Here is a 23,165-nt window from a genome sequence, read left to right as displayed (position 1 = left end):
TCACTCTATGGTCTCAACAGTCACTCACTGCAAGAGGAATTATTTGGGTGAGAAATAGCCTAAACACTGAAATCTTTTACTTCACAGTCTCTGCAGGTTCTTTATTTGCATAGTACTCCAGCTTGCTTTAAAAATTTCTGTCTCCCACAGTTTTCTCTCATAGTACGAAATACTTCTGCTTGGCCATTTGATGAAACAGGGCTGTTACTAACATCCCAATAATTGGAATAAATCTTGTCATTTCTCACTACTTTCCCTTCCAGAACCTCAAATATGTCTGATTTGAAATCTGTCAGACTGCCTATGTTTCCCCTTGACCACTCACAGTGAGCATTTTGTTGGTTCATTCAACATAGGTCATTCTGCTTGATTAGAATTTGGAATGATTTTTCCTGTAGCACATCTCAAGATATGCAGCGAAGAACACTTACAGTTTGTATCCAAATATTTTCTCCTCTACTTCGATTGCTATAATTAATGTGTCAATGCATATTAATAGGGTGCCTCTTCTCTACCTTTCATCCAGGTTTGAAGGAGCTCAAACAATGAAAAAAATTGTATATATTTGTAATATAAATATATGAAGACAGTACAAACATATTTTTTTTAAATAAGCAGTAGTATACCACTTTACCTCGTAAAACTGTAGCCACCATGACTTTGCTCTGTAGTTTAAGTATATTGAATGGCGACTCAGATCTTGGGTCATACACCAACCTAATCATGCTTTTACTGCAGAGACAGAGGTGTGTCATCTTCAGTGCTCCTTTGTCTTCCCATATTTCATATTAATGCGTTATTACTTCACATAGGCTTTGGAAGGATAAAGACAGCAACCAAGAAGACATTTGTGGTGCAGAAAGAAGCAGCTTTTAATATGTAACATGTTTTTTATATATTCTGGCACAGACCTAGGGAAGTAGCATCTACTTCCTAAAATATTGACTCTTTTCCTGTGGCCAAACTATTTATGCATGCTCGTGACATAACATTATCAGAAACTTACAAGAGAGAGGAACTGCAACAGCTAAGAAGGCTGAAAGAGTGCTATTTCCAGGCTCTTGTCCTCACACATTATGCCACAACCTGATTATGTCAATTTATATTCTTTTGGCACAGGTTCTGTGCATCTGTCAGCAGAGGATTAGGGCTTGGAAGTCAACAGCACACTGCTGAGGCTGAGGAAATGGGGTGATGGAGCATCGCATTCTCCTGCTGCCGGGTAGGTTGAACACCAAAGATACAACAACCCTTTTTCCAGAAAGCTCCTCAGAAGATGGAGGACATGTTTAATGTCTGGTGATCAGCAAAGGACTTTCTTGAAGCTGTTAAATACATAGTCCACTGAAGGAGGAATAGAAGATCTAGAAATTTAAATAGATTGAATGGCTAGTGACACAATAAATTTTCTTCATTCCAGTGTTAGACTTGGCTGCAGGCCATAAGCAAAGCTTTTAGTACGATAACTAACCAGCATATCCCAATTCAAAGTGAATTTAGGTGCCAGATGACTTTTTAAGAGTGCAAATTTACAATACTAGAAGATAACACTGTCTGCAGCCCTCACTCAGAAGGAGAACTTCACCAGACACTGGGACCTGATTCTCAACCCTCTTCCACCCCACAATGCTCAGTGCTGGTTCACTGTTCATGTCAGACTAGACACTGCCATTTTGGACACTGCATTTTCCCAAATTAGAGCACAAAATATCCACATACAAGTTTCTGACAGCCCCACACCTAGAAAGTGAAGGTACTCATCACTATGTACACATTACTAAGACTTCTGCACTTCCCACATAATCCTGGAAAACCCAACCCAGCAGCTAGGATTAAAATGTCATAATCTAAAACATGTTTCCCTCAGTAAGTCACCATCAAAATCTTACCATAAAGGAGTGTATCTTTTAACAAGGACTATAGTGTGTAGAGAGATTAAATACTGCAGTTCATTATAGAGTAAATCCCTGTGTACAGATTTTGTCAAAGCAAACTTGGTTTTAAACTTACAGTCATATCCATATTATGCTTTATACAGTCAGAGGCTATCTGAAAAACAACAAAAATTTACCTAAGATTTATTGATTGCTCTGCATGACTTCCCATGGCCAGATTATCTTTTAGAACAAAACAAACCAAAAAGAAACCTGACAAAAGAAATCTCAATCCTACAACTCATATTTTAAGGGACTTATGAAAACTGTATTGGTAAGCATTCTTTTAATTATCAATATAAAAAAAAGAGTCCCTATTATTTTTTAGTTGACCAGTAATTTTACATAAATTTTTAATCTATACCCTCAGTAAAAACTTGTTTCTCTTTTGGATTTGGTAGATAAAACACATTCAAGTAGAATAGAAGCTTGCCTTATTGTTTTTCCTTCCTCACCCTTGTTCATCGCATATATTGTCTATAAATATTCATGTCATTGTTTTCCTTCAATACAGAAATATCTAAAGAAAGCATGAATTTCTAAACTGTTGAAAACAAAGCTACAGACTGATGAAAAATATGGTTGTTATAGCTTTAGAGGATGTAAGCATAGTTCAGGACAATTCCATAATACTTTCATCATCCCCTTCAGAAAATAAGGAAAAGTAGTGTCCTACCTGCCGAAGCTGTTATCATACATCATGTTAATGTAATTAGTATTTGTTTCTACCAGTGACTCATTAGGGTAACCAGAGACAATTCCATTTTCATGTCATAAAAGCTGACTTTACTGATTCCAAGTAACGTAGATCCAGACATACTTGATCTCTGTTGATGTTGCAGGAAGTTTCCTAACATTTCAATTCCTGCTGCCATATTCAAGACAGTGGGACATCTTCTAAGAGAGGAACACATTTGTCTCCAGAGATTTCAAATGGCTCCACAAATTCTTAGCAAAATAAAACAGAAAAGAACATTACTCCCTCTTTGTAAGGAAATACAGAACAGTGATTGCTGAAAGCCTTTGCATGGAACATCAACACTATAAACCTATAGCCCCTCTGGCTATCAGCGCAACCATCACGCTTTTTCCATCTTCCAGATGGCTAGGGATGGGAAGAATGCTGGGCAGGGATGTATTTCTGAGCTGAAAAGTAATATTGCAGCTAGGATAAGTGGATAGGGAACCAAAAGATATTTTCTTTCACATTCATTGCTGAAGTTTCAGAAAACCTGCCATATTATCCTTAGTCCTTGCTAAACCAGTCTACATTTCCTGCAATGGAAAAGAAATGCTAATATGCCTTAAGTACTCTGAATGGGAAAAAATATACTAAAAATCATCTGATGTGCTTTAAGAAAGAATTCATGTTTTTTTTCACACTGTTACATTTCCAAAAAACAGACTTGTCCATGGGGAAAAATCCACCAGCTGTACTTTTCAAATATCCTAAAATAACTGAAGAGAGGTAGGGAGGAATGTTGTACACTGATAGGTTCCCTATATAATGCTAAAGTGCAGCATTACATTAGCTTTCCCCACACACTTCATTCCTTGTGACATTTTAAGGCATAAAGAATATAATGTACTCACAATGTCTTTATTGTCTTTAAGAGTAACTGCATACCTCTTGCCTTCAAATTGCACAAGGGCCTCATAAAGAAAAGTTTTCAGGAACATCAGACAATGTGCTTCTGATTCCTCAGGCACAGCTTCTGTCTGTTAAAGTCTTCCTAATGTAAATAAATGAAAATTTTATGTTACATGAGACTATGTAGTTTCAGAAGCAGATTCACATTATGTACCTTTTGCCCTGTCTCTCTTGCTTTCTATTTCAGTGAGAGAGGTTAAAAAAGAGAACATCCATAAACATGCAGGATCAGTTGAAATTAAAACTTTATTTGCTTGCAGTCTTGGCACTCAGGTCTTTTTCTAGTCATTAGAAATATGTGCATCTTAGTTCAGATAAGAGGATATACTAGTCACACATCTACCCAAAACCTGAATTCATTGCACAGCTTCCCTCCTTGCTGTCCTTTCTTAGTCATAACCCTACTTCTGCCATAGGTTTCTTGTCAAAATATGCCTTTAACTTGTTTCCATTACAAGATAATTTATTTGTCTTGTTCTGACCCTGAACAGAGAGAAAACTATATGATTATTTAAGTATTTTTAGGTTTAAATTTGTACTGGCTTAATCTTCAGCTACTATAATTTTAGCTCTGTAAAACCTAGGTAAGGGCAGACTCAAGGGATATTTATTTTGAGAAACATTTGCTACCAAACATTGTCCCTGCCAATATTTTAGGAGTTCTTTGTGTTTCTTAAGGTTAAAGATGGAGCTGAACTGATGGTATGACTGTACTCACAGCAGGTCCTTTACTTTTCTGTCTCTCAACTCAAAGGCCAAATTTGCACTTATCCAAATGAACCAACTTATTGCCTAATTTTAATCTTTCTTTGTCTAGAAGCTTTTTGTCATTCATCAGCTTACCATGAAATATCATCAGTGATGTCTTTGATGATATTCACAATATAAGGATACATCACCAAAAAGAATAAATGTCTGCAAAAGTGAAATTCAGTGCTAATTTTCTTTCCCTTAAATGCTACTTCTAATGATCACTCCATGCCAGGTTCTTTCCCCAATTTCTTTTTCTATTCTCCATTCAAAAGAGGAATTTTAATGAAGACAAGACTTTCTACCAGTGCTCAGGTGATCTCAGAAATCTGTTTGCATTAGGTGGACATGAATTATCCATACTTCACAGAGGAGAAGCAGGAGTAGTATCCCATCAGCAGGCAAGTATACAGTAAGTATGAAATAACATGTAGCAAGTGAAGTTAAGCATTATGATGCCTAGTGACATTCTGGGGGGAAAATAAAGCAAAAAACCCATGTTCAGTACAAAATCAGTAACAGTGATATTGCCAGCAAAATGTATTTCTGAAGTAAACTCTACCAAAGATAGTATAATGAACTAGGCTTATGAAGGCTGGCTATCTCAGCCATGAGCAGAGACATTGTGTAAAGCAAATAATATTTTTGTCATCAAGAACAGCATCTGAGTGTCCATTTTAATTACCATCACTCTGAATAAAGATACATCAATCTGCCATTTTCACACTTACCAGGACACTGCTGTTTCCAAAAGGTAACATTACAGGTAACAGTAGGAGGCTTTTGCTGGCCTAACTGTAGCTTTTGTATTGTCAGTTCAGGATTCCTTTCATGGCTCGTGCATTCCTATTCTTTTCAAGTATTTTCTGAAGCCCACTTCATCAAAGAATGATTGAGCCTTGACAGTGGTTTCAGTTTTTCTGATTAATGCGGAAGTGCCTTCATGGTTAGTGTATATATTTCTTTTCCCAGTGTGTCCAATTATTACTGTTCTAATATATGGTGAGGGTCTCACCTCAAAAAGAATTTCAGTTAAGCTGTGTCTTCACAGATTTTTCTAACTTTCTAAACAATTATCTGCCATCTCTTGGTTTATGGGAGCTAGGAACACTGTGTGTTAACTGGATCTGTAGGACTACAGTACATTCTTAAACCTGCTTTTGGCAACACATTTTTTGTCATGTATCATAACAAGCTTGTCCATATTACAGTTTCTTCCAAGTATAGAACTCATTTGAGAAAAACTATCAAAATATTGAAGCTATGTAGCAAATTCTAAAGGTCACATTGCAGCTTTTTAATGAGCTTCTAAGCCTAAAGCAAATGGCATATAATAAACAGTGGATATGGAGTATTCACAGTTTAATAAGGAACCTCAGATGCCCATGATCTTGGTACTATGTGGCCACTCTATTGCCAGAAGTTCATTCTACATTTGGCACAGGATAGCACACTAGCAAGGCTGGCAGTGAGATTTGTTTCAACTCCTTTGCTGATACTCCTCAGCCCTGTTATTCCTAGTTGATCATGTGCAGTCATTTCTATTGTAAAACTTTGGCTTTGCGCAAATAGCTGAGTTTTGGTCCTGCTGTATAACTAAAACGATCTGGTCTACAAACACTCTTCTCAGACATGCTTTCAAAGCTCTATTTTCTGCACTGAGGTACTAAATTTTTATTTTATGTCTTCTCTTCAGAGATGGGGATCTCTAGTAATTCAGAGACAAATCTGTATATCCAGAAGCCTTTATTAAAATGAATGCTGGAAGTGTGAATTTTTTATACTGGCAGGAAATTTTTGGCATCTGTGAGGTTTCATTGGGCTGAAACTGTGTCTATGCTGGGGTCAGAATTCAGCCACAATGGCACTTGGTGGTGCAAATCAACTCCTCTCACCTCTAGAGAGCTGCTTCATCTCTATCCTACATTCTGTCTTGATTGTGTTAAGAATTTTCTGGAAACATTTTCTCCATCAACAAGATATTTCAGATTACAAAATTCAGTTTCATGTTGAAGCACATTCTAAACTTCAAGGCTGTGGGAATCTGATTAGGAAATTCTGCAGCCTGTGAATAAAAAAACCAAGAAGCACAATTTTGCTGGCTTGTTAGTTTATAAATTGCATTCAACATTCCTGAGAAAAATAAAAGGCAATATATGTGGCCAAAATGCAGTAGTCAAATATAACACAGAAAGTGGGACAAGAAGATATAACATGCCAGTTTTTGCTGGTGGTGCAATCTTCATTTTGATTTCTCTCACATCTTTGAAAAACAGCCCATTAACTGTTCAAATTTTCATTACTCAAAACACTTCCCAAAAGCTTGCTGTCAGGCATCTGCATGCCTTTTAGGTGAAAGTGCATCCATCTGAGTGCACCCGTGAGAACACAGACTGAAAGGCAGTTCTTTTCATCAAGTTTAGTGAGCTATGGCAGGTAGCTACTTAACCTGCCTGACTGTATAATATCGATTAAAATAATTAAAGGATCGCTGCTCCATTGCACTAGAGACTCTAGATTGATATGCATAAGTGCACACTTAGCAGCAAGGTTCAGGATACCACTATATCAAATATTGTTTAGATTTACTTCCATCCATTTTTTCATTGGCCTTTTTTTGTCAATATAAATGTTGTTACCTGATCACAATTAACTATGGCTTGTTTAGTTAATTACTCATGATTATGCCATTGCTAGGGAAATTTAAATAATATAGGGATTTTTCTGTCTCAGAAATCTGTTTCTAAAATACCTCCTCTAATCAAACAGCAGTTATGTTACTCCCCACTAAAACCATGAGCATGTTGACCCAGCTAGTCATGTTCTGGAAAATACAAAGAGAAAAAATACATAGCAACAGTGACTACTCCATAGAAACAACAGGAACAAAAGGAAATCCACAGAAAAATTTTAAATGCCAGCATTTGGTCATTTCACTGCCATGGGTTTTATCACTTCAGCAAAAGAGATTTTAGGAAAAAAAATTAAAAGAAACAGTTTAGTTCTGACTGAAAGAATAAATACATTGTTTGTATAAAAATGTTTAAAACTATTTCTTTGTTTTTTAGGAAGCTTAATACTGATAACAGATTGGGAAACTGGCCAGGGATAGGTTGTCTGAAAGAAACAAAGAGGCACAGATCTCATTACTGGCTCCCAATTGAGACTACAGAACAGCAGCAAACACTTCAGGGTAATTAACTGCCCAGAAATTATCTTCAGGGAATTCCACAGTAATGCCAACATATACACTTATAACTTCCACTCTTCTTCCAATAAATTCATATCAAGATACAGGACTCATTGGAGCAAAGTCATGCCTTACAAAAGCACCCTACAGTTGCAAAAGGCTATTCTTGTTTCTAGGCTCCTGTGTTGATTTTGTTACTTCATTTCTCTCCCTGCTTCATCTGTTAGTTATCTTTCCTGTTTTCAAGTCTTAAACTTTTATGTGCCCCAATCAGGTCATTTCTTTTCCTTCTTCCTTTACTCTTACCTGCTTTTAACTATATCCTGGGTTTTCCTTATGCTGTCCCCAAACTCTTCCACATGCTAATCTTAGCTTTATTCCCCAGTCCCCAAGGAATCATAAGAAACTCTTTCTATGGTGGATAAAGAGTCTTCAGTCAGCATAGTGGAAAAGTCAGAGGAAACCTGAAGACTAAATTATCTGCAAATGATATTAATAGCCCTGAAAACCCTGCACAACATTTATAAACCACAATTATATCTCAACAGTAAAAATTTGGCCAAGATATCCCCAATTTTAAAAGTTGCAATCTGCATGAAATATGAAATAAATTTCACTATCAACTATTACTTATGTTGCCCTTATAAGTGGAACCAGCTGGAAAGAAATGTGTTTAATTACTATATTGCTTTCTTAGTCAAGGTAGTTCCAAGATATTCTATCAAGCTTAATACTTGCTGTGTAGCTTGCATACACTCAACCACTTTCTCCTCAAACATTCCTCCTGTCCTGTGTGGTCCACTGTATTAAATTTCTGTACTCCCTTACAATGTGTTATCATCTTATACAGTGCTTCTTAAGGAACCCATACATCTTCTTTTACAAAATAAAAATTTCCTGCTGTTAATTGTAGTTTCCAGCATATAATATTCAGCACTTTATGGCTTAAATCATAAAGCTTCTGGCTCGTGTCCATTCTGGATATAATCATTTTAAGTACTGCACTAACTGCATTACATTTCTTAACTCTGCTTTTAATTTTCATAAAAAATAGTAAAAGAATAATTCTGTCTTGCAAGTTTTCTATAGTTAAATTGCCAGTGTCTATAAAATTTCCTATCAGTCAGTGCAGTATCATTATATGCCTCTCAAAGATAAGCTGAAACTAAGCTCTAGTAGAATGATTTGAAAGTCATATATATTTTTTATTTATTCAAGTACATATCACTTGATTAGAGACTACCCAAGAGAGAGGCTGGACTTGTTTCTATGTATCCCCAGAAAACACAAGATGCATGCTTCCATACAGTCTCACTGTAAAAATTATACTTTTTCAAGTATATCAAAATTAAGTACTATCATTTTTATAAACACTTTGGCATGTACCCTTAAGCACACATTCAAGAGAGGTTATATAAAGGGGGTTGTCCCTTTTCTTTTTGTTTTTTACATAGCAGTCATAAAACCATTCAGAATTTCTCTGTTTCTGTTACTATATTTCTTGCCACACTCTTACATGCTCTTGTCACTAAAGAGAGGAAAATGACAGAAACATGGAACTCTGACACTTTGGCTTAAAACTTAGATTTCATTCTCAATGAAATATTAAGTTTGCCAATGATCCTAAGCTTGGAGCAGTTATTGACTTCCTCAGTGGCAGAGAGGCCCCACAGAGATGCCTCAACAAATTAGAGATGGCCAGTCAGCAGCTGTACGAAGGCCAACAAGGGAAAGTGCAGGATTCTGCACCTGAAACAGGGCAACCCTGGATGTGTGTACAAACAGGGGAATGAGATGCTGGAGAGCGGTGCTGTGGAAAGGGCCCTGGGGGTCCTGGTCAACAGCAAGCTGAACACGAGTCAGCAGTGCCCTGGCAGCCAGGAGGCTCAACCCTGTCCTGGGGGCATCACACACAGCATCACCAGCTGGACAAGGGAGGGGATTGTCCTGCTCTGCTCTGAGCTGGGGCGGCCTCATCTCAAGTGCTGGGGGCTGTGTGGGTGCCACAATATAAAAAAGACATTGAGCTCTTAGAGAGCAACCAAAGGAGGTCAATAAAGATGGTGAAGGGCATTGAGGGGAAGCTGTATGAGTGGCAGCTGAGGTCACTTCATCAATTCAGCCTGGAGAAGAGGGGCCTGCAAGAAGACCTCAGTCAGGAGGAGAGGAGGGGCAGGCGCTGATCCCTTGTCTCTGGTGACCAGTGACAGGACCCAAGGGAATGGCCTGAAGTTGAGTCAGGGAAGATTTAGGCTGGATATTAGGAAAAGCTTCTTCACCCAGAGGGTGGTTGGGCACTGGAGTGGTCTCCCCAAGGAAATGCTCACAGCACCAAGTAGGACAGTGCCCTAATTATCTAGCTTATTTTTACAAAACTTTTCCACTCTTTTTTCTTCAGAACTCTTACAAAAATTGCAAAAAACAGGATCAGAAGCATGTGCCATGCTCTTAAATCACCTCAATGAGCAGAGATATACTTGGAACACTAACCCCAAGATTTTAATATACTATTGAAGTTCTCCATTATGACTAGCTATAGCAGCAAAATCAATTTGAAGAGCTCAGGAAGCCAGAATATGCAGCATTTAAGACATATTTTGCATACAAAATTACAGTTGAACCAATTAAAGAAATCAAGGTTATTTAAAACAAGTTAAAACTTTGACTTTATTGCAGTCAGTTTATCTGCTGTGAGACTTTTCCTTCTTTTTTCAAAGCCTACCTGCTACAAAGTTACACTCATGAAACCATTACAGGGTACCTGTGGAAGTACAAAATCCCTGAAAGATGAGGGAAAGCTTGTCACCTCAAAAAAAAAACCAAAAAACCAGAACACATTTTCCATGGGATGTCCCTCTGCTCGTCATAGTCCTGAAACTAAAGATGGACTGCTTCACAGAATGCATGTGGCAGTGAAGTGAACCTGTGGGTCTCCAGAAACTTCCCTAGTTTGGTATGCCTGATCTCAGTGACAGCTGTTCTCCTGCTTGGGACCTCCTGCACCTTCTCTGTAATTAATGACATTAACTCTGACACCACAGTGTTTCTATATATCGACAGCCAAATAAACATCACATAGCTATCATGATACACCTGTTTGGTTTTTTTTTTTTCCATTTGCTAGCAAAATCGATCTCAGACTTCTACAATAAGCCCTAAAACATTTCTTACAATATTAGAAAGTATTTCATATGGTGCTCCATATGAACATTTGGTGTTCCAAAGGTAACTATGGAAAGATAAAATAATTGCACTGTCACTGCTATTATTCAGGGCACTTGTTTCAATGCCAGATTTAAAATAACCCCTTTGTTATAAAATAACCAGTGTTAACATGATTTGAAATCTAACTAATACAGCCAAACCCTACTATAGGCCACAAGAAACACTGTGTTATATACAGCACTTGAAACATTTACAAACAAGACTGTTAATGATGTTTATCCCTAGCGCAACTCATTAAAATCTCATGGAGAATATGATGATCAGAATCCTGATAGTATTTTTTGTATTGATTTACATACTGTGCAGGATCCACTCAGAATGTAACATGCTACATGAAGCTATTTGATCTTACTCATTAAGTTTAAAGCAGGGAGTGGCCATACGCTGATGCCCAGTCTGAGAAAAGAATTAACTTTATCAAAAGCTAGCATAACATGAAAATGTACCTCTTCTTAGCGCAAGCTTCTGAATAAGCAAGTAAGGATACAGTCAGTTATGGTGGCTTTCAGGATATTTAAATAAGATTCTTGAAAAACATACAGGTGGAAGATTATATTAATATTGTTATTGTTGTTATCATTATTATGATTACTACTATTATTCCTGTATTGTTATGCACATCTAAAGTCATGATTTTGTAAGAATTGTGACAGTTCTTTCACATGCACCTATTCATTCACAGTTTAAGATACATAAGATCCCTCTCTTGTACTATTGACAGTTCTGCTCACACCATTTTTCACATTCTGAAAAATTACATTCACTAATTTTTATACTACATCAGTTATTTTTAGCATGGATATTATTTTTGTTTAAAGAAATAGTAAGCTCATTTTCTCAAGTTAAAAAAAATTAAACATTTAAATCATTATAAACTTATGTAAACAGAAAACTCATACTGCTTCTGTACTGAATTACCATTGAAGTAATTTTGAGGTCTTGGGTTTCTTTCATTTCTGGACAAATGTTCCGAATATGGCAAAGGCAAAAGACACTTGTTCTCTGTCCTATGTACCTTAGTCCACTAACAAAAGTCTATGTGATCCATAGCTAAGAACCACAGAGTTCTTCCCCAACACAGAAGTTAAATGCTGCAGTGATCTTGTTGAGCACTGTCTTTAAAGCCATAAATTCCAGGAAATATATAAAGGTAAAAATAATTATGTTCAGTGTTTTACTTCTTTAGAGGATGCATCCTCATGAAAATTTGTAGTAGCTAAATATTAACTCACAGTTTCACACATGTAATACTGCATAGCCTTAGATTTGGCCAACTCGTTTTTATTGATAGTCTTCCTTGAGCCTCAGAGGTCTTGATTTCTTGCCTTGTAGCATCACTCGTTTCTAATGCAACAAATTTCATCAGACACAGAGGATGAACTTTTCAGCCTCCTCAATAAGCCAATACCTATGCTTTCCTGCTTAGAGGCTGAATCAGTTCTATAAATAAATACAGAAATAAGCTTCACTGTCCGCAGACAGTTGCCTAAGTCACTTAGCAGTTGCTTCTACGTGTATACCAAGCATCCAGCATGAAAAATAAAGAAAAAAACAAGCTATTCAAGGGAGCATCATACACCAAGTATTTTAAAACCTTATAATGCCATACTTTTCATGTCCGTATAAATGTGTATATAATGAAATGTATAAAATAATCCACCCTATGTGTGGATTGTATCAGTTACATTTTATTGCATATCATGAAGTAGAAGCTGCTTGTTCTCTTGGAGCAAGCTATTGCTACTGTTACAAAAGTTCCAGGTAGAGCTAAATTTTTATAATAAAAAGGCTTTTTTGAGCTGTTTGGTTCTCTGCTGTTTGAGATGCAAGGCAAGCCTTTGCAAACTACTGTAAGAGTAAGTCAAAATGTTTAAAAAGCAGTAGGAAAGGAAGGCAAGGTTCTGATAAGCTGATCTATCAGCTAGTGTTTGTCGAACAATAAAATAAACACCCACTGTTAAGACCAGCATTAGCCAGACTGAAGCGTGCCAGTGGAAGATGACATCTGAATGGCTGACAAGCATAGCTCCCTTGAGTGTGAAGGCAGATGCTATCTTCTGTGTCAGACCTAGCTGAAAGCCAGAGAAAATAGATAATTTTTTATCAATTAGTAGATAAAGAATAAAAATAATAATTAAAAAAGGCAGAATTTCTGCATGCCTTCAGAATAAACAACAGAACAGGGTAACACACAGGAAATGGAAGAGAAAGTTATTCATGAGAGTCTGCAGATCTCATGTCTGAGCAGACTGGGTATTTTGAAAAGTTCACTGAGTGATCATTTTTCTAGCTTCCTCATTTACTGCCTGAAATGCAGTACGTAGTCACTATTCCCTAGACACATAATGAGACTTTGTACATATGAAAAGCAGCTTGACAATGACATAAAAACAGAGCTGATAGCATGGGAAGCACAATAACTCTGGTTTTCTAGGTTAGGTTAACATGAACTAAAGCAACCACCTAATATGCTTTAAGATATCTACTACATGTGTGAACTTTTAACTGTTACCTGCAACTTCCTTTATTAATTCTCAGGGGAAAACAGGCTTCTTTTTTCTGGACTACTCTGCTGACACCTAGTGAGTCTCGGCGCCAACAGTTTCAGAAAAAGGGAGGTGGTATCAGAGCAGCTGAGCAGCTGTTCTTTTCATTTCACTTGCAGTAAAATGTTTTATATGGCCATGTCTGTGATTCAGCAGAGTGCTGAATCATATATCAACTCAGAGAACACTGTAATATTAATGAGAGGAAAATGTAGAAAGATGGTAAAGAGGAGAAAGAGGAAAGAAGCATAAAGAAGTGCTAGGTGGAGCCTTTCCCTCACAGAATAAGCATCTTTAACAAGGGTGAATAAAATTTGCCACTAGTTGCGACTTCCATCTTTTGCATTCTCTGTTTCACATAATTTACTGAGATATCTCAGTGTCTGTAACTTCTAGATAATGACTACTGTGTTGCTTGGTTTAATATAAAACAAAAACTACAAACAACTCCTTATTATTGTCTTAAAATTAATTGCAGTAAAATCCAACCATTACAATAGAATAAACATGTCATTTTATTCTTGGATTTGTTTGGGAGAGTAGCAATTTCACCTGAGATTCTCAGCTTCACTAAAGTGGCTTAATATTGCCTTGAAAACAGGCATCAGTTAGATGAGATGGCATTTTTTGATGTCAAGGAATTCTGCAACTTATAATGGACACAAAAGCAATTTTAAAATAAAAATCAAACTTCCTCTTTTCAAAAGAAATTGAAAAAATGAATGTAAGTGCTGGCATCTGATAGCAAAGATGAATAAGATCACATTTTACTTCCCTGAAAAAATGGCTCCAAGAGGTCACAGTCATTGCTCCTGCATAAAAAATGTGAGCACACATACTGCCACCCACTGTCATTAAGTTGGTCTCTTGAGAGTTGCGGGTCAGGAATTTTTAGGTTTCCATAAGAGAATTTCTTATCTGTCTTTCTGAAGTGGTTTATTTAACTAAAATAGTACAAAATGCAGAGGTGCTTGGATGCTTCTTAAAAACACCTAAACAGAGATTTAGGCTTCTCCAAGTTTGCAGTGTAACAAATTTAGGGTAACTACACTTCAGCAATATAAAGGAAGACACTGAAACAAACACTGTGCTGTTCTTTGCATCATAAACACAACCAAGATACTAAAGATTGCATAAGCTGAAAATGACCACAAAACAAGAGAGAATATAGAATTCTATTAGTGAAAGAAATTAGTTAGTGGCTGCTTGAGTGTACTTTTCTTACAATGATGCTCATGACAGTGACTGGGCTTCTCCTCTTAGACATTGCTCAAGCTCTTCACTGTGATACCAAAAGTCACTGCAACTTTCTTTCCTCTTCAACCTGTTTTCTTGGCTTTCACACTTCAGTCAGTCAGAACTTAATCCTGCATTTAAATGGGAAGTTCAGTCACTTTTTTTTCTTTCTCCACAATATAATAAATGAAATTAATATTTCCAGATAGGCCAGAGGATATCTCACTTCAGAATGCTCTGTGATTATCATCTTAACTCTCACATTGTAGGTGCTGAATCTCTTGAGACTAAAAGCTGATTATGTCCAAAATATTTATATATCTACAATTTTCATTTTATACATGTAAGATTACAAGTTATCAGGGGAAGATAAAATTGTTCATATGGAACATCAGAGGTTTATATATTTTTGCCTTGCAACTTTATTAGGACTAGTGTAATTAAGCATTCAGACACAGACCTTAAAGAAAGCCTCAGTCTTTAAGCAGCTTTCTGATAACTGCAATTAACTGTCTATACGTGTAAGAGACATTTTATTATATAATTACATGTAAGTGTGATTAACTGAACTTTTTGATATAGAGGTCAGAGACTGCCACTCAATATATTTTAACTCTATGAGAAATTTCAGACTCAAATTATTACACAACTTAATAAAAACTTTACTTTAAAAATCTTAAGTGCTTTTTTTCTGCTGCTAAAGTTCAAATAAATTCTCTGTCATCAAAAAGTAAATTAAAATTTTCATCTTGTAAAAAGAAAATTCTTATTACTAAAATGCTTTTACCCTCATGCTTATAATCATTTAGTATTTTTCATAACTTATTTGATTTGGCTTGAGATGCTAAAGATTATTGTTATTAGTTGACAAAAAAGTGAATTTACTATGTCTTTTGCTAGACCTGTAATAATTATAATTGATATAGCCAAAATTATTACTACTACATTTATAATTTACAAAAATAATTATGGAGTTTAAATAATAATCAAGGAAATAATATATTCCCACTGGATACAAAAAAAAAAAAAAAAGAAAGTGAGAAGAAAAACAAATCAGACAAGATCATTTTACCCAACAAGTTCAGGAGCACAGCCTTTATTTCTAAAGCTTTCACTCCTTAGCCTTATCCTTGTTTATATGAATGGCAGAAACTTCTTTGTTCTCATTTCAATTGACTTGATCCCTCCTCAGATCTCTCTTATCTCCACTTAATGCAGGGAACAATTTCTTCTTGAGAAAAAGAAGGAAGGTGGTTTTTATCATCTGTCTCATTGCCATAGCTTGGCTTGTGAATCCATCAGGTACAAGATACAGTAGCTACAACAAAGCCCTGAGCTGCTAAAAATAAAGACATTTGTAGTGTTTTGATGCTTTTAACTGTCAGAGCCTTTTACAAATACCAACAATATAATCCTTAGAACATACCTGATTTCCATATATCCAATGCACTGATACAAGAAAAAGGAAAGAACCTGATGTGAATTGCTTTGCTGACAACATCCAAATTCCAGACAGGTCCAATTCCTGAACACAAACTGTCAAGTACTGCTGCTTTCAGTACAATCATAGGCAATGTGAAGCTAACACGCAATCAAGCTGTTAAGACAATTTGAAATGGTAACAGAATTCTCAAAGCTTTGGTACACTAGTTGGAACCACAGCGTACTCCTGAAATTTTCCTAAATAGTGGGAGAAAAACGTAATATACGTTATACACGTCTAACTTCCCACACCTGCATTACATATTGTGAGTCTCAGTAACTGTCTTGTAGTTCAATACCCAGGTGGCATTACAAATAAATTTTATATGAAATTTAATTTTATATCAAAGGAAGTAATTTAAAAAATTACCAGTCTTCATTACAATGCAGCCAACCAACAGCACATTAACGAGACTAAAGAGGCAGGCACACCACCTCTTTATAGACATTTTATACATACAAAAAATACACATTTTTTTAATTCACTTGAATAAATGCTTCTGGTAAAAGCACAACAGTACGAAATTGGGAATAGGAAAACTAGTTGTCCTATTGTACTTATCATACCTGCTCCTATAATATATACATTGTTAAGAGCCAGACATATACCAAATCTTGTAAAAGAAATCTGCTATAATATCTACAGCAATACTGGATAGACTCCAATTAAAGGTCACTAGTATAATAAAGAGACTGGAGTGTCTCTCCCACAAGATAAGCCTGAAAGAGTAGGACTGTTCAGCCTGGAGAAGAGAAGGTTCAAGGGCAATCTTAATATATGTAAATACATGAAGGGAGGATGTAAAGAGCACAGAGCTAAGCTCTTTTCAGTGGGACCCAGTGATAGGACAAGAAGCAAAGAACACAAACTGAAACACAGGAGGTACTGCATGAAGATCAGGATCATAGTTATTTTCACCATGAGGGTGACTGAGCACTGGCAGAGGTTTTCCAGAGCAGCTGTGGAGCTGAGAAACTTAAAATCTGCCTGGACACAACCCTAGGCAGCCAGCTCTAGGAGACCCTACTTGAGCAGGGGATTGGACAAGATGACCTCCAGAGCTCCCTGCCAACCTCAACAATTCTGTGATACCACAACATCCCTTATAAATAATAACCCAACAGAGTATTTTCCTAAAAATTATTTTAATAAGTAGGCTATTCAGTAAAATATTGAAGTGATTCTGATCCATCCCAGCTTTCACACATGGTCCTCTGTTGTGGTTTGACATGGAAGTGAATTTTTTTCAGGAAGTTGGGTCAAACCAATCAGTGGTCAGGTTTGGATATTGGCACCTGGAGTGACCACTGAAAGTATGGACACGCCTCTGAGAACACAGGGGGTTAAAAGCAAGAACTCCCAGGAGAACTCTCTCTTTGGTTCCGGTCGTCAGAGAGTGCAGACCTCCCCTGCCCAGCCATGGGCTGTGTGGGGGAGGGGAAGCCACGCAGCCTTGTCAAGGTAGGCCGAGGGGCTGAAGGTCTGGAACCGAGCCAGCTCCTGCGGACGGAAGGGTGGAGAGAAGCGGAGATGCCTTTGTCCCCCCCACCAGAGGGAAAGAGACAGAGAGCCTGACGGCACCTGGAAATTTGCCGACAGAGGAGAAGGAGAAAGGGGAGGGATGATGCCCAGTGTGGGAGTCGAGAATGCTGGGCAGAAATTTCAGCCATCCAGGGAGTCTGAACTTTTAACCCTTTCCTGGGAAATGAGGGCTTTGTAAAATATTACTCCTCCTCGATTTGTAGTGGAAGAGAGACAGTCCGGGACCTGAGATGTTAGAAGAAATTTTTAGGTGGGAGGAGATGATGGAGTGGCTTTTGGCTGGGCTTTTGTTGTTAGCCATAGACTGAACCAAATTCTCCTGCAATGGAGACTGTATTTTAGGGGGATGCAGTGGTGACCCAAGGAGACCTGCTTCAGCTTCTAACAGCACAGGAATGGCAAGAACAGAAGAAAGTTGAGGAGGGAATGGTGATGGCCTCTGTCTTCAGAAAGAAGATGATCTCTGTTCCTGGACCCTTGGCCCCAGGGGAAAATGGGGGGGACTGTAGTCCCAAGATGAGAAGCTGAACTGTTGTCTCTTTTGGTCTGTGGCAAAGCATTCTTCAAGGAGCCCTATGGGCAGTCTGGCCATGCACAGTGGTGAGAGCACTGTGACATGGAAAGGAGAGTGTCACACTGGCAGATTTTCTCCAGGCGGTTGGCATGTGTGACAGGGAAACACAGGAGGTGGCAACTGTGTTTCTTCGGGGGTCTGTGGTGCAAGAGAGACTTCTCTCTCCCTTGATAGACTGAGTATTGACTATCTGAAGGGTGGTAATTTGATCAGGAATCCCAGGTGATGTTTCATGGTGGTTGTTTTGGAAATTGGGAGGAGGAGGGGTGTTTTAGAAGGTCTTCATCCTGGATTTAGTGTGTGTGTCTTCTGTAGTAGTAGGTTAATAAAGTTTTTTTTTTCCTTTGTTATTAAGCTTGGGCCTGCTCTGCTCTGTTCCTGATAACATCTCACAGCATTTATGTTGGGAAGGTGTATTTTCATGGGGGCGCTGGCATTGCGCCACTGTCAAACCATGACATCCTCCCACTTCTCTTTTGCACCAGGTTTTTCCTTCTTTTCAAAGTCAAGGACTCATTTGACACAGTGCAAAAGAATTTCCCATTCATGAAGTAATATTCTGAGATCTCTATATAAAACTTCATTCATCAAACACTGTAGCAGGCAGAGGCCCTGCAAGGCCTCCCTGGCAGTCACTCGCCTAAGATAAGAAATGCATAGTCATGATGAGTGGAGCAAAGTAGCCCCTCTTCCACCCTCGGACCTTTATCTCTCTGTAAGGCTATAGGTCGTATTCTCCTCAACCTGGCCATTGGACAATTTCCAACACCCCGATACCCCATATCAACCCCCCATTTCTGCCCAGTTCAGCAGAAGAGCTGTCACTGGAGCTGCCAATAAAAGACACTGCTGCGGAACTCCATACAGACTTCTCTCTCTATCCCTGCATCTGCTGAGGCACTTGAGAGCACAGAGCGAAATCACTTTTGAACTGAATTCACTAGAGCTGAAATCACTCCAGGGTTGCTTGCTAAGTTGCCTGTGGCTGGGAGCTAGCCTGAGGGACCCAGACAGACTGAGCTTATCAGCCCAGTACTATCTGGGACACCTACAGCAGTGGCTGCCCAGGGGGGCCGGACGGACCCCTGGGACCTCAGGCCATGTTAAGACACATAGGTTGGATATTTACAGAGCCTGGCTTCCCATCTGACCAATTTAGTAAAATGAAGACCCAAAACTACTCCTCATCCACTGAATACAGCTGGCTCCAGTAGCACTATTATTGCCTCTTTAATTTTTAAAAGGATAAAAAGAGATTCACTGAAATCTGCCTAAAAACAAAGCCCAACTCAGTATTAAATTTCCCACTTAATATTTTGGGCTCAAGTAAAACTTCTATTATGTTGACATGACACAGTCTAACACTAATGCAAATTGATCAAATTTTTGTGATCCAGAGATCACCAATCAGCATGTCTCTTCATGAGGATTTCACTCCCATTATGTTTTGACATACCTCCTCCCATTGTGAAATGTATTCTGTTTTGCATAGATCATGCATTTCTTAATTGGTTTCTCCTTTTGTCCAAGTAACAAACTCATTGTTTGTCAAACATAACTCACTTGAAACCACTTACTTTGAAAGAATAAACAGCTATATTTGAGAAATAAGGATTACTATGTAGAAGTTGGAGACCAAAATGCAAAAAGGAAATCATACTACAAGCATTTTTTGAGCTTTACTGTACCACAATGCAGTGTCAAGAAAAATGAAAAGCAACTTATTTCATGAGTAAAATGAAGTAAACATTTTGTCTTGGAAGGCACAATCATTTGAGCTGTGGTTGCAATGATTATTATTTTGTCTCATCTGCACATTTACACAAAGTTTTTTAAATGAAACAATACTGATTTATGTAAGTAATAAAATCATAGAATGGCTTGGGTTGGAAGGGACCTTTAAAGGTCATTTATTCCAACCTCTCTGCAGCCTTAAACTAGATGAAGTTGCCCAGAGCCCCATCCAATCTGGCCTTGAATATTTACAGGGATGAGGCATCTACCACCTACCTGAGCAACCTGCTTTAGTGTTTCACCACTTTTATTATAAAAAAATTTCTTCCTTGTATCTAGTCTAAGTCTACTCTCTCCTAGTTTAAAACCATTATCTCTTGTCTGTCTTACCACAACAAGCCCTACTAACATTTTTCCAAATCTTTCTTTTAAGCCCATTTTAACTACTGAAAGTTAACACAAAGGAATTGATTTGTGAAAATGATGGCCTGCAGAAGGGTCTTTTATTGAGCACATCTTCACAAAGCATTTCTAAGCATGCACATGCTCTTGTCACAATCTTCTACAGGGCTTATCCGTTTCATAATCAGTTAACATTTCCTTTCCAGGTATATTTTAATCAGATTAGAAAATATACTGAAAGATAAGATGAACCACTTACAGTGCTCTTCCCAAACTAAGCTACTGTTATTTTGCTGGAATTGCAATTCACACAGAGAAAGAGAGAAAACAAATTCAGCTTAAAGAGAGGAAAGCATAATGTGATATTTAATATAGTAAGTTAAATAGGTCAGTTAAGAAGAGATTCCAGGTTACATTTTTCTGCAAAAATTACACCTTTTATACTTAAGAAATGGATGGTGGTGGGGGAGACACATTGCAGGAGGAGCTATATATATTGGCTGCCATTCCTGTGGCAGTTTAACAGGGAAACTGAAAACTTTGTTATTTGCAGGCAGCTCATGTAAAAACAGTGTCTTAACAAGTTACTCTGCCTTCTGTTCAATCACGTTAACCTCTTTTCACAGACAGTTCAGAGTCTCGTAACTCTTCTTTTTCTGTGTGTAGATTTTCTTGTTCTAAGATAACACCTTTAGAGAAAAAAATCATGTTTTTACATCATCAAACATCTGTTGTTTTTCTTACCAAAATAGGATAGCTCATACTCTTTGACAGCAAAAGCTAAAATAACTTCTTCAGTTATCAAAGTGATTGCAATGCAAATAATAACTCTAAAAAGCTAAAGGCCAGCATCCATTTTAAATAACATCTCTATCTAAAGAATATTTTAGCTATGCCTTTCATCCCTCTTTTTCTTCTGCCAACTTTTCCAGTGTTGATTCAATAAGTCTTTGTTTTGGACATTTGTTTAAAAGATTGAATGTGCAAGTAAATACCAAGAAAATTCTAATTTTATGTGTAGACTTCAAGGGCAAAGCGAGATTGGTAACATATATTTGTTTTTTAGTTTTAAAGGCTCAGATTTTAATTACATTTTCCTATATTAAGATACAGATACATAATATATGATCACTTATACTGGATGTTTTCATTTTATTATTACAAAAGCTATAGAGTAGTACAGCCCTTGAAAAAGCTGCATAATACAAATTAAATGCCAGAAGCTCCAGTAAATGGCATATCTTGGGATCCACAAGCACGTGAAGAACACCTGCAGCATTGGTTTTCTAAGTGTTCTTTGCATTCCAAAAGTTTTCAGATATTTGTATACACCCATAATGTCTGTTTAATGTGAATGCTAAAAATTAAAATGTGGTACTATGAACACTAGTTAAACTTTATTTCAAAATTCATTAGGAAGCCATTTAGTACATCCAGGTCTGCATAATTAAAATAGGATAACTGTCCAAACAAGGAATGAAAAAAAGAACCCTACACAATAAATATAAACTGAATTTTCTCCAATATTGATTTAATTATGAAAATAATTTAATGAAGGATATTTCAGAATAAGAAGCAGTTTCTTATTAATCCAATTTTTGTATATATACCACAGCAATGTACTTCAGATTAAAAAAATTCTTTTCAGTGATGACAACCATACTTACTGATAGTTTGGAATTGCATTGCCTACTGTGTTTGAAACGTGAATTTTTCTTTTTCCTTATAATCTTGAAAGTGCAACAAATCAACAACTGTGAGAAAAGTGACCTAGGAGCTAAGAGATATGAGTGTAGGCACAGAGCTCAAGGAAACAATATTTTCTGAAGAGAAGTTTGTATAGTAGTAGTATACCCTATACAGCACAGTATATATTTGAAAGGTTAGGTTGCTTATTTTAAAATACTCTAAAATTTATGAGGGATTTCAAAGCACTATGATGAAACTATCTGCACCTTGTTCAGAACATTATTTTACTAGTAATTTCCAAGGTAAAATTGCATAATGTTCATTTTTAATTATTCTCTAAAATACATGTATTTATCATGCCCAATTTCTCTATATGAGAAATTCATATAGAGAATACCTTCTGTAATCCTGAATTCCTCCAGACCCTCGAATTTATAGTGCTGCATGATTAATAGCAGCATAATTGAAGTCTGTGAATAGTATTTCTTGACTAATCCATTCAGTACCAATAGCAGAGCCAAAGAGTTCTAGACATCCAATTCTACAATACACAAGGTTTGGTTATTTTATTGATACGCCTTTCCATTGAAGGATTCTATTACCCATTTCTGATATGATGAAGATGAACAAGAAAGAGCTAATTTTCCCCCTGTTTAAGGCATATGTCAGGGCACAGCAAAGGCAGGCTGCTTGGACAGGACAGTGGAACTGGAAGCCAAGAGCCACAGCAGGGTGGGCAGGGCAAAGCTCTCTCTGACAAGGACACAGTCCCATGGCACCTGAACAAAAAAGAGAGCAGCCAGGGCCAGCTAATGTATCAATGACTGCCAGATGAGGCTATAATAACAGTACAGATCTGAGGTCAATCCAGAAAGATGAATCAGCAAGGCAGGGCCTGAAGAGATTATGATAACCAGACAGTGCCACACAGATCAAGGCAAGGTAAATAGTAAATGAGGCAGGTGTGATTTGAGCTGCACCAAGTGTTCTCCCAGCCCAGGCAGCAAAACCTCTGGGAGAGCAGGGTATGCACTCTGGCCCTTGACATAATACTACATTTCAAGTGCTCATTGAACTTTCCCCTGCCTCATTTTTCCATCCCTGATGGTGGTTTTGCAGACACCTAAAGAGACTATGCCAAACCTTTTACAAAAAGAAAGCTAAAACAGAAATAATAGTGATGGTCAATATCAATTGTGTCACTGACCT

This window comes from Vidua chalybeata, chromosome 1 (assembly GCF_026979565.1).
Source record: "Vidua chalybeata isolate OUT-0048 chromosome 1, bVidCha1 merged haplotype, whole genome shotgun sequence".
Lineage (NCBI taxonomy): Eukaryota > Metazoa > Chordata > Aves > Passeriformes > Viduidae > Vidua > Vidua chalybeata.
The sequence above is the reverse complement of the archived record's forward strand: the minus strand, read 5'-3'. Positions refer to the sequence as shown.